At 42.8% G+C, this 19,722-nt stretch overlaps 1 protein-coding gene and 1 long non-coding RNA gene across 3 annotated transcripts in view; one reads left to right on the top strand and one right to left on the bottom strand.

The window, feature by feature from the left end:
* The window catches only part of LOC105683634 (disintegrin and metalloproteinase domain-containing protein 10), a 98,450-nt gene that overhangs the window by 54,016 nt on the left and 24,712 nt on the right, over nucleotides 1–19,722 (bottom strand). The window lies entirely within an intron of this gene.
* On the top strand, nucleotides 11,427–14,115 carry LOC125500138. The gene is made up of 3 exons (XR_007277345.1): nucleotides 11,427–11,779; nucleotides 11,853–12,069; nucleotides 12,143–14,115. It is a non-coding gene; the product is annotated as an uncharacterized LOC125500138 (long non-coding RNA).

Below are 19,722 nucleotides of genomic sequence, written 5' to 3'. Positions count from 1 at the left end.
ATATAGGTGGGGTGTACAACACGAAGGGATGACTGGCTGGATTGTCACCGATACTTCGAGCGGGACTGGCTTACGAAAAAAAAAAGAGAGAAAAAAAAAAATAAAGCAAAGAAATAAGGCGAAGCAAAGGTAGAAAAAGAAAAGGAGACGAAGGTAGGGGAGAAATAAGGAGAAGGAAAAGAAAGAAGAGAGAAATCCAAGGACCGACCTCCACGACGCGCCACGCTCGGGGTATTGAATTTCGACGCTCGCTAGTCTTTGAAGGGAGAGATATCTCGTTTGTTGCTCAACTTACAATTGAAAATATTGCGAGAATAAATAAATATTGAAACGAAACTAGGTATAAATGGATATCGTAAAACAAATGGAGACGATCTAGAAAACTCGCTCGAATTTGTGCAGGAGCAGCAAGTGATTCGATGCAATTTTGTTAATTAAAAGTAAGAAATACTTCAGCAGCGGTGCGGAGAGAGCACTGTTTTCTGCAACGGTATTATACGGAGATAAAAAGAAGAAAAAAAATGAAATAAAATAAAAAAAAAATAAAAAAAATAAGGACCTTCTATCGCATTGTCCTAGAACAAGGAGTGCGGGGTTACACACAAGAGACGAGAGTACAGGAGAACTAAGTTGATATAATTAATTAAGTTGCAGGAATAAAAGATAGGCCCCAACACGAGCTGAGGCGAAGCACTCAACGATAATAACAGGCGAGAAAGGTCGGAACTAATTTTTGTCGGACTTCTCTTCTTGTTTCGAATTGTGAACACAATCGCGAGGCGTACAAGTATAATTGGATATTGTTGTACGTAGAAGAACACCAATTTACACAGAAATAAATAATCGTCAATTATGCTCGTCAAACGACACATAGGTACGAATATCCCCTCCAATGAAATTCAATTGGCCAACTAGTCAAAAAACTTCATAAAAACCGGAGCGCCAGTTGTACGATGAAGATATCCATAACTCATCGTGGATAACTTACGGAAAAAGAAAAAAAAAACCATAACCACCGAGCGATTCGTGATTCGAAGTGAGAAAAAAAAAGTAGCGCTACAACCGTATCAAGCTACGATTCAGGACGCGTATTGATTAGCCAATTTTTCATTTTAAAAAGTTTCTCTTATCCGTGAATATGAATCGGTCTGTATTTGTAAGTAGCAGTTACGTAGGGGTGTTCGTGAGAAAGACCTTTGCTGAAAAAATAAGCAGCAACAAAGCACAGCGTACCTTTAGCACCGGTTGCACGGTACGCGTTGGAAATTTATTTTAGTTAATTAAATGCACAAAATTCAGAGCATGTTAGCGGCAACTTGGCACTGAAATTGAAATGTATAAAATCCAGTGTGGGCCCGATCTGCAACTAGGAACGTAAAATGAAAGATCATCGTGACGATTTGGAATACCTTGTCGATCGAACTGAAATTTGGAGTATATAAATATTAAAAAATACCCGTTACTTTCTCCGTTGAATTTATCCCCGCTCCTCATTCTATTCCCATATTCCCAGTACGAGAGTTCATCGAGGTGGGGACACATTTCAGCCAATTTGATAAAAGACAGTGAATCTGATTTCCAGAATTTTCGAGACCCTTGAAATGCCTCGAGAACTAGATAAAAGCACTCAACTAATCCATGCCTCGATTTTGTCAGGGGCTTCCTTCTCCGCTACCACGTTTCGCAGGAGACAGCCAACGGCGGTTTTTTTTTTTTTCTTTCTTTCTTTTTTTTTTCGTACTCTCGCCGCTCTTCCGATAATGCAAGGGTCCGGCTTTAAATGTAGATAAGTTCTTCGGTGAAAACTGGACACGACATTCGAACCTTCGGCAAACGAAGTTTAAGTTTGACGAGTGAAGTCCTCCGCAAACTCTGTTTCCAACGAGGTTTTTGAAGATATCGAGATGTACCGTCGAAACGAAATCGACAGGGTTCCCATTTTTCCATCCTCCGATTCGAATCGACCTTAGCCCAGGTAGATTATATTTCCCGGTGTTCGCAGTCGAGAGTGTCACTTGCACCGTGCATTCGGTTGTACGCGTGCGGTACACTACAGGGGTTGGTTAGCTAGTTTGAAGTTGAGCGAGTGCCAACTGCGAAACCACGACCCCGAATAGTTTGCCAGAAGTAGTTCCTCTTCCTGTTCCTGTTCCTCCTTCTGCTATTTCTGTTGGCGGTGCTAGCGACGGTGGTGGTAGCGTTGGTACCGGGTCAGGCATTTAGCGGACTTATTAATACGTCGTTAAGCAACAGCTAAGCCAACTTGGCGGTAATACGACCGACTATTATCGTAATTAATGTTGATGAATTCATTTCGTGCCAGTTATAAATAATTATCAATAATGATTGCGATTACAATGACGACGATGATGTAATACCCCACACCGAATCGAAGTAAAGAGGGCAGAATTTACCTGAGTTCACCTGACTTTTAGGTGCTTCATTTTCACAACCAAAAACTTGCCTCATTGTATCCTCTCGTTTCATAGACCAAAGGTCGAGATTCGATTCAGACTTACCTGAAACAGAAAAATAATAGGGGGATTAATACTTTGGTGTTGAATCAGGTTTATTCCGAGTACGCGTGGTATACCGGAAGGTTCGTAGGGGAGCAAAGTGTCCAGGGTTTGATTTTGAGTAGGGGTTCGAGATTCAGAGTTCGGGTTGTATCTGCAAATTATGCCCGTGGCTAATGCCTGCCACCCCATGACAGCGGATCGCCTGTAAATTATGCGGCTGAAGGGCAGAACTAAATTTATGGGCATGCGATTGGATGGGATAGAGGCTGGATGGAAGAGAAAGAGGTGGAGGAGGAGGAGGAGGAGGAGGAGGAGGAGGAGGAGGGGGAGGAGGAGGTTTACCGGATGTCACAACCACCGATGGCAAAGTCACATGGGTGCGCAATGGATCAAGGTGAAGTTGGATGCGACAGATTTTCTTTGAATACACGTCGCAAACTTTGGCTCGCTTTGAATCGCAACCGTTGCTTCCCGTAGCTAAGGTTTTAAATAAATTGCAACCGATTCACCAGAGTGAGTACACGAAGACTTGAATAGTTGCAAGGACGAGAAGGAGGTGAGCTAAGGTCACTCAACTCCGCAGCCGTCATGCATAATGCATGATCGGGAGCACGCGAGATCAGTAGTAGATATAAATAGTAACCATAATATTTTAGCGCAGCGGTAGCTAGCATCTAATTTTCTCTCACGGTGGAGAGAAGCAATGAATGTGGTTCAGGTGTAAAAAAAAAAAAACAAAGGAAAATTGTTAAAATTAAAACGTTAGATTCTAGGTGAATTTAGGTAGATGCAAAAGTTAGCGAGAGTCAGTTTTTGAAAATCCCATGATTATTATTTGCAGAATCCGATGAAGCAAACGTGACTTCGCAGTCGTTGATGCGGAATTCTATCAGATTACGAATAACTGGAGCGGCGGCAGACTCGGTAGCGAAGGGTTCGAATGGCGTTTTGGGGGTTTTGACGATGACAACAAACCGCGCCGCGCAACGCCCTCGAGTGCTGCATATTATCGCGTGTAAACGCCAGACGCGGTATTCCAGTCATTCTACTCATTGTCAGTGTGTAAATCACCCGCACCCCGATGTTGCCGGCAACACTGCCTAATAAACTGAACGTGCATACGCAAGCACGCAGGTGTTCGTGTCAGTTACCCATAATACCCAACCACTCGCCTACACACACCCCTTCTCTCTCCGGGTTCTGGATATGTCGGTACCGATACACGTACGTACACACGTTATAATTACGACTAATTGTAAGTCGAATTCAGTGATATCGAAATCATAACTTTTTAAGCCTCTCGTAAACGCCCGCAATTATAGGGGCGGTCTTGACCGATTCCCTCTTCAGCTCGGCACCGAAAACGAGAAAAAGCAAAAAAAAAAAAACCAAAAAGGCACGAATTATTTTCCACGAGCCTGCAGCCAACCATTCAATGTGGCTGAAACGCTTTTGAAGTACGTCTCTCCAATCGAGATGGAACAGGCTACAAATGTACGGATCGAGTTACATATTTTCCTTTTCCATTCTTCGAGTTATTCGGAGTAGTCGAATGTGTGAATTTGCTGAAATCCGGGAGTGCCCTTTATATTGTGAAAACTGCGTTTGGGAATGAGGGACTTTTTTCTTTTCGACTCCCTTTCAAATTTTATGTGAGCTACACAAGTCGGGAGTGGAAATGGTCGTATGAAATGAGCTTGCGGAAACCGGAACCCCACTTTAGAGCAGATATATATATATATATATAGGGGTGGTTTCGGTAACGAGGTAAGGATTATCGATTGTTCTTAAATTCGGGAGGGGGATTCTCGTTAAATTCTAGTTTGCCTGTCCACGCGAGGGTAATTTCTTGGTGAAAAGTATTATGGGAAGCCGAACGAACGAACGAACGAACGAACGAACGAACCGACGAACAAACGGTTTGAATAGCCTACTAAACGTGGGGCGCGGCACAGGATTCTACCTCGTAAAGTATAGAGCTGGTAAACCATTTTATGCATATAGTTAGCTTGTTTTACAGGAACAAGAAAAGCTTATTCAGCCCGGTCTCCGTCAATTTTCAAGCTATACCCGCTTGAAATTCTTTTTCTGCATTTCACCGCTGACGGAAAAAAAACTGCGTGAAAAAGTGAAAAGAAAAATATCAAGCGGTGGAAAAATTGGGATAAACCGATTTATCGGGAGCTTCAACGTTACCACTCGTCCCTTTTCGAAAGATCTTCCCCGAAAATACCCCTCGCGCGACGTGGTGCCGATGACCCCCGACGCCGCCACCACGAATCTCTAGTCGCAATTTAGTCGACTGTTGAGAAGTTCGTTAAATTCAACATTGTGTGACGTTGCAATTCCCCTAACAAAGTTCATACTCGAATTTCTCGACGATCGTAGGGTCAATAGCATTTGCGGTTTCCTTTCTTAACTATCTAATGCTATTCGAGCGACGCTTTAACGACGCAAAGGACTTACGCGAAGCGAGTTGTGTTGAGGCTGTTGAACTTGAATTTTCGCAGAAGTACTGTGCTCCGCGATCTTACAACACATGTTTCCTCTTAATGTGCGGTACTGATAACCGCACATCGAATCATATTCAAACCACGATTTCCGCATTGTACTTCCCGCGAAACTGAATGATTTACGCGTACATGCGATCGGTCAAAATTCAAGAGAATCGTCGTCATATCTAGCAACGATAAACCGAGATTATTCATATTCTCGACGAATATTCTGTTCTTTGTTTCTTTTTTTTTTTTTTTACTTCATCCTTATTCCGTGAGCGTGAGATACGGTAAATAGGAGTATAATTATCGAGCAAAGCTCATGGAACGCTCTCGTTACACCGTCAAAGGCGATTGAGGATAAAATGGTGAAAAAATAAGAAGTTCGGAAAAAGATAAAAAGCTCGTTCGTTCGTTCGCCGTGTCTTTGTCAAACGTGCAAACGTCTAATTCGATTTGCATGGAGCTGGTTTTCTGCAGTTACGTTTAGTGGTTCGGAAGATTCAGTTAAGTCCGTAACGTTCTATACGAGCAGATCAGATAATATCCCCCAGACTACGTTAGATTCTTCCTCCATTTTCTCCCTCGACCATACTTTTTTTTCTTCTGTTTTACATCCGGGAATTGGTATTCTCAAAGGGATATAAACTACGGATTACGGATAGAAGAACTTTGCACCACGGTGTACGACGCACGTGTACGTATACGTATTTTTACACCGTCTCTCCTATTACCAACGGACTTTCAATTATTCCAATCGACGTGAATTCGTTAATTTCTTAAATCGATATCGCAGCCGGGGCGTTAAAACGGTTATCGGTCGATGCGATCATTCCAATGATTTAATGGAACGATCAGGCGTCGTTAACGAACGTTTTAATTAGACGAGACGTAGAAAATATCGGTGCCAGTATACCGCAGCAGCACGCGAAGTACTCGAGAGTAGTCTGCGGTAATGGGTTTAGTTCGGAGGGCAAGTTATAGGCATGCAACCCACCTACTTCTCCCTGCCCTCTTCCTCGTCTATACCATACCATCGCGCCGCTTGACTTTGTTTCACCCAGACCTAGGGTTCGCGCGGGCTAGTTGCAAATGTCGTTTCATATTCATGTCGACAACGGCATGCGGGATGTTCACGTACATACGTCCCTCTCGACGTTTATAATTATACACATGGACACACCACATACGTAACTCTTGGGATTACCCACTCGGACGGTTTACCCGATTCCACGCGCGCAAATGTATATTCCAACTTACATATATGTATATGTATGTATGTATGTATGTACATCTGACACAGAAATATACCGAATACGAATGGGCGTATGTTGTATGTACGATACATAGAGGACCGGGTTACATACGCCTTGCAGGAAGAGCGATACAAGGCCGGGGTGGTCGATGCGAGAACGGAGGATGTAGTGATAAAAATGTACCGTGGTGCAGAGAGCGTGGGCAAAAGAAAAAAAAAAATAAAAAAAAAATAAAAAAATAAGAGGAAAAAGGGCTGGAAAAAAAAAAGAAGTAAAAGAGACACGAGTCAAAGATTAAGGCATGTTTTACGCGTGAAAGCCTAAAAGCGTGGATATAAAGGATGACACGAAAATAATGTAAGCTCGTAGCTCAAATCCTCGACTGATACCGCGTGTCCGTGGTATGAGAATTATACGAAAGCGTGGTATTTAATAATGAAGAAAATATATAAATTTTTTGTCGGATGAATAGAAAAGCAACTGCTGAGAGAAAAAAGAGAAAGATCGAATATAAAAATCTGACGAAAAAAGGAACATTGCAGAAAGGGTAAGTAATTCCGGAAAACACGATTTCCTAAACCCGAAAGACCGATAATATTATGGTGATACATTGGTTCTTAAATCCAGCAAGGATTCACCCTCCGCAGAGCTTTCCGTTTCTAATAAACGAAGCGATCTTCTTTCCGAGCCACAACAGCGGCGGTCCTGGTAGAAACTGAGCCGATGAATTTCGCTCGGTTTTCTCCTTATTCTCCTTATTCTTCTTCTCCTACTTCTTTTTCATTTTCTTCTCGTTCGTCGTCGTCGTCGTCGTCGTCTCTAGGAGTTCTCGCCAATATACCGCAAGAACGCAAGAATATCTCGCTACGTTATCCCGTTGGGACCGAAGCTGGGTTCATAAAAACGTAATAAATCGTCATCCTCCTCCTCCTGTCCCACAACCTCCCTCTATATCGATCCTACCCGCTTCCCGCTACCCTTTTCTCCATTTTTCTCTCTCTTTCCCTCTTTTCTTTCGTTTTTCCGCATTCACTCTCCATGTCTTTTGTCGCGGTATTTTCCCCCCCTGCGCAACCGGTTCCCGGTTACGCCGGTATACCACACCGCACACGCATGAATATATATAATAGATATTTTTTTTACGAACATACGTACAATCCGTATGGGTGTACCCGCTACATATTACACGTACACACGTAGGTCGAGTATATCCCGTTCCTTCGTTCGTTCAGTCTCTCTCGAAAGCCGATAGCCGATTAATTAACGGGAGCCTACGGCGTTAGAGTTTTCGCAGGACATTCGAATCGCAATTAGAGGAACCTCCGCCTAGGGATACCCCCGTGTACAGCTGTCCGTCTATTCGTCGGCGTTTCGGCTGTCTCCTACTTTTCCACCGCCATTTTTCCTTCGACGACTGACGTCAATCCGACAAGAGATTTCGGACTTTTTACCCCGCAATCCCCGTTTGGAAAACGAATTTTTCTTTGTTCACAGAATTTTTCTACAACGAAAATTCACCCATCGTAGAAGAACGGTACAAGATCACGTTTCGTTCGGATGTTACGGATATTTCGAAAACGTACCCCTCTCGTTTCTTTTTTCCATTCGACAAAAAATTGGGCATACGAAACCCGTTCGGATTTCGATACTTCCTTCACAATCCAGGTACATTAGGTACTAACGTTACCGCTCAACACCGTGTGCGGTGGTACCCGTACGCGTATCACCGTAGTTCGGGATAACTACACACCCATCCGTACATATTACGTTGAAGCAGACAAAGACAAAACTGACGTATTACTAAAATGACCCCTTTGCTTTTTTGGGGCAAAAAACAACTCGGGGCAAGGCTTATACCGAATATACCACCGAGAGAACACTCGACACGTTTCAGAGTAATACGACGCCCTGCAGGTCGAAAGTATCCCGTAGGGTGCCGCGACCCGGGATACTTTCGAGTATCCAACGTCCCAACTGTATCCACACGGGGATCTCATCTCACTATAACTATACGAGTATAAACTGCAAAAGGAAAAAAGAAAACGCGGGACGAGTTGATATTTTTTATTGATACAAATGAAAAGCAGCGAAAAGAAAAAGAAATTGTTCCTACAAACAAATATCCTCGTCGAAGACGGTTCGCTTTCAAATTCTCTTTGATGAAAATATAATACCATGGAGGTAAGCGAATCGGCTTCTTCGGGATATCAAGTATGTATGTGTACGTACGTATGTACTTACACTCGATCAATTGTGATATATATTACATATTACGTATGCATTAGCTGGATATAAGGGTAAGAGGTATCGCGGTATAGACGCGTTGCGGTTCGAACTCAAGAAGATTGTATTGGCAATCGAATATTATTTAGGAATAAGTACGTTATACGGGAATGTAGATTTGAGCTTCAATCGGAAGCTGATCAAGGATCGTACAGAAATTTTGGTTTCAGCTTTGGTTGCTGTAAGGTAGATACAGCGTACCGAACTGAACTAAGCTTTATGAGCTTGGCTGAGATGAGCCGAACACCGAGGATCGGTATGCATATAGCCACAGGTATGGATCGTATATATACGGGTTAGCTGATTGCAAATAATGGACTGCTGTGTATCCGAATCGAAATTGGGCATGATTATAGTTCACAAGGTTAATAACGGTTATCTCGTGTTCGGTCGAGAGCCTGGGATTAGCTGTTATCGATGATTAGTAAACGTTACGTAACTCGAAGCCAGCCCGCAACGATCCCACAAGCACGGGATCTTAATTAATTCCGAAAATAAAACGAACGTTTCCGTTATCGACGCGCGTTATCGTCATAGATTGTCGAGATTCGAATCTCCGGAGACCCGTGAAAAATCAAAAATTAACTTATGATGAAGACGAATTTCGCCGGATGCATCATCGCTCGAATCCAACTCGCACCAGTCTCTCCCTCAATATGTCCAGCTGTTTCTGGTCCAATTTTTACAGCTTCCAACCAATCTCTGTCTATGAATATCCACCTCTGTGTGTGTCACACGATACACCGGGATCGATCGGCACGCGGTATAAGCGAAGAAAAGCAAAACCAAAAGCGGTAAGAGTAGTCGACAGTCAGTCCTACGCTTTTCAGCTACGGTTTCTCCGTTCCTCCGCAAATGAAGGGCTGAACGAGCGAACGAACGAAGTCGGTACACGGTTTTCCGCACACGCCGTTCCGCATTTTTCGCGTCAACGTGCAAAGTCGAAGCGAAAACGACAACGAAAAAGAACCTACGGGGAGAGGAGAAAGGAGGGAGAGAAAGAGCGGGCGTTAGGTTTTTCCTTCCCGCGAATATATCCCGTCAGGGTTGATACCGTCACCGCGGTGTGTTTGGTAGGTACCCGTCGTCCGTGCGACGAGCGTATATAGAAGCGAGCGGTGCGTCCGTCACGTCGGTCTGTTACTCCGTGGTCCTCGAGGACGGGTGCGGAGTTTGTGCTGATTAAAAGCGATACGTATATAAAAAGTTTGGCAAAACGAGGGACGACGTGTAAAAAACAAAAAAAAAAAAAAAAAAGTAATGATAACAATGACAACGAAAAGAGAAAAAGGAAAGGTAAATAAAAGACTGGGATGGAAATTTTTTTTTTTTTTTTTTTTGTTTTTAGGGGCTACCCGAGAACGAGACGCATTGTGGATTTTCGTTGTATTCTCTTCGTCTCGTTATCCGACGGCGAGGACTGGACGCTGTACGCATGCCCAGATTGAACATTATTCGCTGATTACATTCACAAAGTACCATTGAAATTTTTTGTAAAAACCACACGAGTCGAGTGGTCTGTACAATTTGAAAACTCGGTGGACTCTAGAAGACTAATTCTCAGTCATTCCCGAATCGAGTTCTCATTCTACATCTTTTTGTTACTATCCTTTTCATTCATCGGTGTATCACGAAGGTCTGGCGGTTGGTTTCTCGCACGTTTCATTCTATCGATCGATCCGTTAATATCCCGAGTCGTGAGTATGAATTTTATTCCCCTATGCAACATGTAGTGAATCTGATTGATTCGACTTTTCTCTTTTTCCGTTTGTCTTTTCACCGTCCCTCTTTGTTCCGGGTTTTTTTTTTGCGCACGTTACATTTCATTTTTCGAAATCAATAATCGAAGAGCGAGAGAAAAAGTCAATCGAGAGATGGAAATTCTCCGAATCTATAAATAAAAGCTGCACCGCCCCCGCTCTACGGAGGATAAAGAGAAACGAAGGTCCGTGCGCGTTCCGCCCAGTGGTTAAGGGTGGAGTATTCAGGTTTAGGGTGAGGGCGCAGACGGGGTCGAGGATCCTAGAACGGGGTGAATGTAATCGTTCCCGATAGCCCAACGAACTCAATGGAACAGAAGCCAAACAAGTTATGATTAATGAACGAAAATCCCGACCGATCAACCTGATTCATTTACCTTGCAACCAGATTGATACGTTTCTACGAATTGATTTATTACTCGGTACAATAATCACGCTCTGGGAACGACTGTTGGTTCATACCGTCCGGTGTGTTGAAAAAATGAAAAAAACTGTCCGTATCAGGCGATATTGTACGGGGAAAATCATGTACCGCGAACTAGACAGTTTTCAGGTATATATATTCTGCATTTTCGCAATATCGGGATGCCTGTAATAATAGATTTTTTGCTTCGTGATATATATTTGCGATGTTTGCGATGTGTCGCTAACGGAGAGTTCGAACGATTTCAGACATCTGCGGTTACAGTGGATTCCTTTCTGAAAAGCTTCGCAAAGTGCGTGGGTGTGTACAGCTCTAAATTAATTACAGACGGTGGCTGGGTATTGCTACGGAATACGCTATGGGGTGACCAATTTCGTTTGACAATTTGGATCATTTATGAAAAATATACGCTACGTCAAAAAAATACTCCAGACCGTAGAAAGAGACCGCGAAAACTCCGAACCGTCGTAATTAAGACCTTTCGGATTTGAAACCTCCTATTGCCACATTCGGAGAAATTCCACCGAATAATTTTCAGGTTAATCAAAACCATCATTTGGTACGGAACACCCTGTATATCGCTGCGTATAGAAAACAGGGCTTGACTGCGCACGGTTGCTCTCCCTCTTCCATTAAAAAATTGTCGATATCGCGTTTAACGGGTAGAGTGGTCGTCTGCTGTTATATGGACCGTTTTCATCATTTACTCTCTTTTTCTCCACTTCCCGATCTTCTCCTTTTCTCACGCCACGATCATCTCACCGTGCTTCGCACGACTACAAAGATATCATATCACTCTCGACGATTCGTCAATCTTGGGTTAAATCATGAACCAACCAACGCTTCGATATCATCTTGACTCGAGCCACAGCCGCAAAACTTCCTCCAGTCTAGCCCACACTACTATCACTAGCTCCGAGTGGTCTGAATCTTCTCGCACGTTTTCTGAATTATTCCAGATGAAACAGAAGACAGACACGCTATTTACAAGAATAAAGAGTTATGAACACGAACGGCTATTACGGATCGCGTGACCGAATCGGTAAGGTGCCACAATTTTTCGCTTCGTCTTTCATCTCGTTCTCTCCCTTTTTTTATATTCGGAACTTTTCCAGGATCCCTGATACGGCGTCCTCGTGCAACGTTTCGAGGAAATCGGAATGCATCGGATGGTCGTTTGTTGTAAATTTCGCCGGATTTTCATCTACATTCTATGAAAAAGCAGTCGATGTAAAATTCATCGGGTCTAAAATTGCAGACCGCATTTCCGTTGACGAAGGAAAACGGTATGTGGTTGTGCGCAATGAGGGCAAAAAAGTTGTACGGAAAAAGGTATGGAATAGCTGCGCGAAAGAGAAGTGTCTGAGGGGAATGAAGTTAGCACGCATTTCTGTATTTTCGTCAGGTATACGCGTGTAAGCGTCGCGGTGGTTATATAGGTATATAGGCGTCGACGTTGACGTCGAGGAAGAGAAGAAAAGGAAAAAGAAGAAGGAGGAGGAGCAGGAATACGATGGCAGGTGCCAGGGGGACGCAACAATCTCATTAGTTCTGCAATTTTGATGTCAGAGTCCTCCGACCCAAGATGGTTGGCACGTGCTTCAACCTTCTACCTCCGGTTAAACTTCCATTCTGCCGGCAGTGGAGCACACCAAAGTCAGAAGTCTCAGAACCAGCCCGGATGGATGCGATCAACGAGCTCTCGCCGACAAGGATGAAATAAAAAAAAAAAAAAAAAGTTAATCGAAAAATATGCAATGTCCAATACCGTCAATTACCGATTTTCCATAAACCCTGACGCAGCGGGATTTATCCGCACACGCCAGCGTCGACGAGGAACGGCAAAAAAAGTGAAAATAATCAGAAACAAAAAAGAGAAAAAATGAAAAAAGATGTTCACGATACTTGGAAGAGCATTGCTTAATGTCGACGATAAAAATCCAAAGAACCGATTAAATCGTCAATTTTCCCTTCCTTTTGATCGCTTTCATTTAATATCACAAATCAGATCGACGTAGAAAAAAATCACCCACTGTTTGGATAATGTACGTATATATTCTTCCCCCCGAAGTATATTTTTTTACTTACTTTGCATTAATCAACTGACGACGAACATCTGGGAAGAAAGGAAATTAATTGAAGGGCACAAGAATTATTTGACATTATCGACTGTTTTGAAAATATCCTATACGGTACAGCGGAGGCGGCATCATTCTCCAGACAATATTCGAACATTTTTAGATACATCACATTCTGTCCGTCCAATTTCACCTTATACCTCCCGTGCGCTGCTGTTGGTTTTCCCCTCAACGTTTCCCAACTTTCTTTATTTATACATAAAAGAGAAAAGGAACAAAGAAAACACGCCGAAATAAGAGGGGAATAAAAAATGAGGAAAAAGACTAGAAATGAAATACGCATAGGATCGTCGTAAGCCCAACAAAGAAATGAACAACCGACGCCGGAGGGTCAACGTTCGTGTAAACGAGGCTCAGAAAATGGGATTTTACTATTGCGAACTTTACGGCTTTGAATGCTCCACACTTTTCACAAACAAGATGCAATTTCATTTCGCGTTCCTGAAACACAGCGGACTGTTACTCGGAGTATTTTCTAGACATTTTTGTAGACGAAAACAAAATAGGTGAAAAAATATAGATGAAACCGTAAACCGCGTTTTCTGATTAAAGTCGAGGTGCGTTTTCAGCGCAGCAGAAGTTAAGTATCTCACGTATTTTAATGATCGTCGTACGATCAATACGGCTCTCTGTTCTCCAACTTAGGTGGGTGAAATAATAAGGAAGCAAAAAAAGAAAAAGAGGTGCAAGGAAAATGGAAGGAACTGGGGGGGAATAGGAACAGTGTTAATTGGCAATCAATGTTAATTAATTTGAAGAAAGGTCATAATTTGAATATGTTCGACAAAAAGTCGAATATTGAGAAGTTTCGCGAAGTTACGCGCGCTCGAGCTTTCGAAAATACAAAACAATTCGGATGTAAATATTGGAAAATAGTTTTGCACTTTTCGTTCGAACGTCTATCAAATGTTTGAATCAACGTTATACTACAACGGAACTTTCCTCCAGCTGACGTTTCTGATAAGTAAAACAGACGAAAGAAAAGAAAAGAAAAGAAACGAACTGTATCTCTGATATTTTTGAAAAAATTCGTATCTGTTAATACGTTTTTCTGGCTATCAAATATGCCTAGCGTATATCGCGCGAGATTCGTTATTTGACAATGGGATATCGCGATGGATATATAGGTATATACGTACGTTCGCGGCAGGTCAGGGCAACAGAATTTCTCCGGCAAAATTTGTATACACAAATTGTGCGATGTATCTCGTTATCTACTACGGTACCGGCTGCTGTTGCAGCGAAGTCGGTATAGTAATGGTTGGAGTGCACCGAAGGAGTGCTTCTACCTTTGAGGATTCTTTATTGTACAATTTGTGACAAGACCGTAAATTCGTCTCTACCGGTGGCATCGTTAAGCTCTGTTCCACTGATTTTCTCTCTTCGACTCTTCAGTTAGTTTTGAGGTATAAAATATGCGAGCGGGATCGAACTGATCGTAGGTGGAAGAATTGAGCTTTGCTTTCGGAGGAAAAAAAAATTTAAAGGTCGTGGCTAACATATTATATATATTCGATCAAAGAACGAAAGTTGGATCACTTTACGTGGGTTGAATTGAAATTAAGGTGATTCCTCGAACCGGGATACCAAGAATTTCCTTCATATTTGAAGGGCTCTACCTTAAAGGTATATTCGCACGATTTGCTCTAGGCGAGAGAAAAAAGTTCATCGATATAATGAGCCGCCCATGCAGCAGAGATAAGCCCCGAGGATAATTGGAGTTTGATGGATTCATCGCCGGTAGTTTCCAAAACCCAGAAGCAAAAAAAAAAGGAGATAAAGGACAGAAAGAGTAAAATAAATGGCGCAGACCAAGTTTGCCGTTCTCATAGTTTACTTTCAATCTTTTTACTATTTTCCAACGTCGTCATTGCTTGGGTTCGGTAAATTAACGTCAAAAGACTGGAGGAAACGCACAAAAGCGAGAATACGACGGTGTAAAAGTCAACTGGTGAACTCTCGACCTAAAATTTTTTTCAAAAGCAATACTTCAGATGCTGAAGTCACAAGCGTAACCAAAAAACATGTATGTACGTACAACAAATTACATACCGACGATTTGTTCTCTCATTTTCCTAGATCTAAAACCGAAATTTTCGGTTTTCGTTCGATGTTCGTTTAAAATCACCCTTGAGAAACTTTCAACAGCATAAAATCGGGAAATGTACAATTTTCGGCAGTACATAAATTTTAATTTTCATCTCGGCGCAACGTATTCGGATCAAACAGGTACACTGATAACAGTGATAATAATGATGAAAAAAAGTTCACTGTCAAAGAACGACTTTGTTGTTGTACGTCACAAGTAGGCGGACATTATCCGCTTCTGTATTGACTAAAGAGCCGCTAGAATATATTTGATGATATGTACATAAAAATATATGCAGAAGCCAGACACAAAAGGAAGTTCTGAGGCAACTGTTACTAGGTATACGTACAGCGATGGGTATATCGAGATGAATATTTGAGTTCTTGGAGTCGGTAGGTTGAACCATATACTACAGCATCAGGTATAAAATGCAGATTACAGTACCTTCTTTTGTCAATGATAAGATTTTCCCTTTACTCTATACAGATATACATGTCTCGGATAATGGAAGAGGAAACATTCTGAATTTAGCGAAATATAGGACTGGATGCAGACTCGACTGCAACGCATACGTATGCATTATACCGCATATACGTATATATATATATATATAACGTATTCATATGTAAAAAGACACATACGCCGAGTGGTATCCGATTTGGCTTTCTACTTTTCTCGTCAATCTCTGCGCCGCGGTCGCTACTCTGGGGGGTTCCGTTCAAGCAAACAATTCGAGATCATCCCCCCAGTGTAGTCGTTTTATTTCTTCTTTATTTCATCATTTTTCCCTTTCATTCAGCTCCCTCGTCTCACGTCTTTTCCGGTTCATCGTCCATCGAGAAATCGACACAACGACCGACTTTTCAAGGAAATATTTCGCGGTGTCTTTCCAACGTTCCCGTTGCTGGCCAGGTTATACGGTTTACCAGGTAAATATTCATTATGGGGGTTTCTCCTTGGCGCGCAGGAGCTGCTGGTAAAGTGAAGCTCGTTCTTCTTTTTCTTGGGTTTTTCCACAAGATGAGCGTCTCGTACATATATATTCACTATACCTATAGCTGCAGCTACCACTTCCTCGTGGAGATTGAATTTGCGCGAGTCTCGGCATACAAAGCATATTCTCCAACTCTTTTCCTCCCTTCGTTTCGTCCTGTTTCCTCAAACATTTCTCTCATGGTGTGACCTACTAAGTTGTTGCCTCTGATGGACGATGAGACACGTCATCGCTCTACCCCTGCGGGATAGGAGCTTAGCGAGGGGTTCGAAAAACTCGTAGGCGAGCTCAACAACGAGATTCAAAAGAATGGATGAATCGAATGGAAATGGAACAGATCGGGCTAATCAACGTTTTATCGATGTCGTCCTCCCCAGGATTCGGTCGATGCGAAGACAAAATCTGACGTAACACTGGGAAGAACAAATACGCTGTACGTGTCTCGCGGTGATCGTGAAGTATCGCTTTTCATATACGTTTTGGACACGTGTGCGTGGCGAAAAGTTTGAGCTTGGAAAACTACTATATTTCGATCGATTTACGACGTCTAACCGCCAGCACACTTGACCGAACCTGGCACTGGCAAATCCTGCGACGCAACGTTCCAGTTTAACCATCGGAGCATACAAAGTCCAAGATTTCTTGGCACGTGTTTCCACCATATATCCAGACACGTGTAGATCCATGTCAGCTGAGGAAGGAAAAGAGCAAAAAAAGGTCCTCACAGCACGTGTCACTGGATAGAGTTAACAGTACCCGAAAGTGTAGTGGGAAAAATAATCTGAAAACCGTTCAATTATTTTTTCGTGATACAAACATTTGGAATCGTTTGTTGGACGAAGTTCTCGTCGGACGAACCGGAACGCCGAATAGGATTTGATGGGATAATTGGGGGTGAATTTCAGCCATCGAAAAGTTTGAAGCGAGTTAAAATCGGTGACAGGAGTTTCGGGCGTCGCATTTGATTTCTATTCAGCGCATAGGTTGTACCTTTGACAATAAACTTCAAGCGTTCAAGTTTCTATGGCTCAGACATCAGCAGCGGTAGTGGTAGCAGCCAACTTCTACACCTACGTAGGTAACATAATTTCCGGAATGGCAATCAGTCTAGTACTCACTACGAGATCCCGTCCTATTGAGTTGCCCTCTAACTCGATCCGACTCCCTCAATCTTAACCTCATCCTCATCCTCATCCCTTTTCTGTCTCATCTCCTCCCTCCATCCGCGGGTGCCTTCGGCTCACGCGTAAGCGCAGTCTGTCTCACGACACAGATATTTCTACACCCTAAGCTCTTTGCAGTACGGCAAAGAACAAGCTGCGAGCTGAATGGAGGTACTAGAAATGCCCTTTCGGAACTAGGGCATCATTTATCACCGAAGGACGCTCAGTCCTCTCCAGAGTTGCAGTTGTTGAAGTTTGCCAATGTGGTTTACAAGGAAGGACGAGATATCCTGCCTCAATTCAGGATTTCTAAAAACTGTGGATTGTCTCCAAAGTCCTTCCTAGTTTTTTTCATTTTTTATTTTTCTGTCCGCTTCCCCTGAAATTGGCATCAAACACGCGGCTTCTAAATTTCTTGCCATCGAAGTATGAAAAAGAAAAACATGGCGCAGTTCACCGAATCTGCAGAGTGAATCAGGCGACTAAAGGAAGATAAATTAGAAGGGAGTCGAGTACGTGAAACGTAGAAAGTTTAGTTTAACGCGTTAGATGACGTGATGCGTGAGTCAAAAGCGAGTTTAAAAGAGGTTGCATTGGACCGATGGGGTCCGCGGTGCAGCCGGGTGGTATTCAAACCGCACTAAATTTAGATGGAAATAGAACTCTGGTGAGTCTAGCCGGTTTTGTAGTGTAGACAATCCCGTAGTTTGTTTTTCTAATTTTTCTACGATCCGAACGCGAAGCACGCGACTTAAAAATTCAACACCACCGAATGAGGATACCTGCTTCGTGAATTTTTTCAAATCGCCGAAATTCCGAGGTTTTTCGCGACCTCGGAGTTTAACTTTTAGTTTGTTGCCTGGAGGCAAAGCCCGCGTTACTACGTGCAGGGTCGCTCAAAATTGTCTTTCGGAATGTTGAGTTTCAAACTAAATATGCATAAAGTCGGAAACGCGGTATACTATGTAGCGCATATGAGCGGTATAATAATAATCCCGGGATGGAGGAACCTAGGCGCCCAGGTAACCTCAGCTCATGCATTTACCAAGCATACAATGCATATTTTCAGTGCTTTGAGCGAAGCAAGCTGACGCTGCAGGCGTGTAGTGCAGGCTGCGAAATTCTCCGGTCCGTTAATACATTTCAACGACGAGTCTTTGTACCGTTAATGAATAGGGTGGCACACTGTAAAGATTAATCCGCGTCTGCATGTATCCAAAATCTTAGTAATACCGCGAAGTGGGCAATACACGAATTGCAGCTCAGTCGAGAGGTGTGAGAATTTGTTGAAAACATTCTCGGTACATTGGAAACTAATTGAGATGGGATTGCAAAGGGTGCTTTTATTGGTCTGCAGGAGCAACAATTTGAGAATCTATAATTTGAAAGGAACTTAGAGACCGCAATCAATGAACGAAAGCCGAGAGGTCGGTCGATCAACGTCACATTGACGAAGTCTCTTTGAACCCTACGTCGATCCCAATTACCTATCGTCTTCAACCCGACAGTTTCAAGAATCGAAATCCTTGGCAAAAGTCCGTAAGTTCGATGAAAGGGGGGTAAAGAGTTGAAAAATCGTTCAACAGTTTATACCGAGGGTGAGAGACTATCGGACGACTTTTGACTGGCAATTTAGCGGATGAACGAAATTTGGATGGTTGCCATTTCGCTTTGAAATGTAAGGCAAGTCGCGCGCGCTTGCAGCAGCAGCAGCAGCAGCAGCAGCATCACGAACTCTCCAAGTTCGTAGTTTGACTTGATATTTCTACACTACTCTGTATATAATATACTGTGCAGAATATTGGTTATATATATGGAAACTAGTTTACCGCGTAAATGTATACAGAGAAGAGACTCGATCGTTGATACAACCGGTTTCAAAATCATCTTCTTCATAGGTGCTGTATAAAATGGTATTTCTAATGGGTATGTCCATTCTCGTAACACTCCCATTTCTATTTTTGCAAGTCCGGTTTTACTGCGTGAAAAAAAAAACCAACTTACAAGATTAGAGAATTATTAATCCATCGCGAGGCGGAATTTCTTCGCCGTCATAGCGTAACGGGACATAATTTACACGATCGAAAGTGTTTCGATTCCCCCTATTGAATATAACTGGCTAGAATATTTTCCCATGAAAACGGTAAAAGCGACGCATACGTACGGGATACACGTACGCAGTCGGGTATTGTTCGATCGCGTGCAGGAGCGACATTATTTGTTGATAAGTAACAAACGGGTAACAGTGTTCCAGCTATGTATACATATGGACACGGTGTCCCACGGTGGTCATGTATGTAACCCGAGCCATTGCATATTATCCCTATCGCGCCACTATATCTACCATCGACTATTCATTTGATCGACATTGCTTCATACATGTTTTACGATCGCATGTCTACCAGATATGTCATACGGAACACGCTGTACGTATAAACGCGTTCGCGTTCATATATATATCTGTACACATCGCATCGTGACCGGATATACATGTGGTTGATATTTACGTACCGCGTGCACCGCATAAATACATAAATGCGCCAAACTGCGACAGTTGCATTTCCCCCGCCACTTTTTATTCGAGTCGATTGAGCGACAAAA

Source organism: Athalia rosae, chromosome 1 (assembly GCF_917208135.1).
Source record: "Athalia rosae chromosome 1, iyAthRosa1.1, whole genome shotgun sequence".
Taxonomy (NCBI): domain Eukaryota; kingdom Metazoa; phylum Arthropoda; class Insecta; order Hymenoptera; family Athaliidae; genus Athalia; species Athalia rosae.
This window is presented reverse-complemented; position numbering and strand designations above follow the sequence as displayed.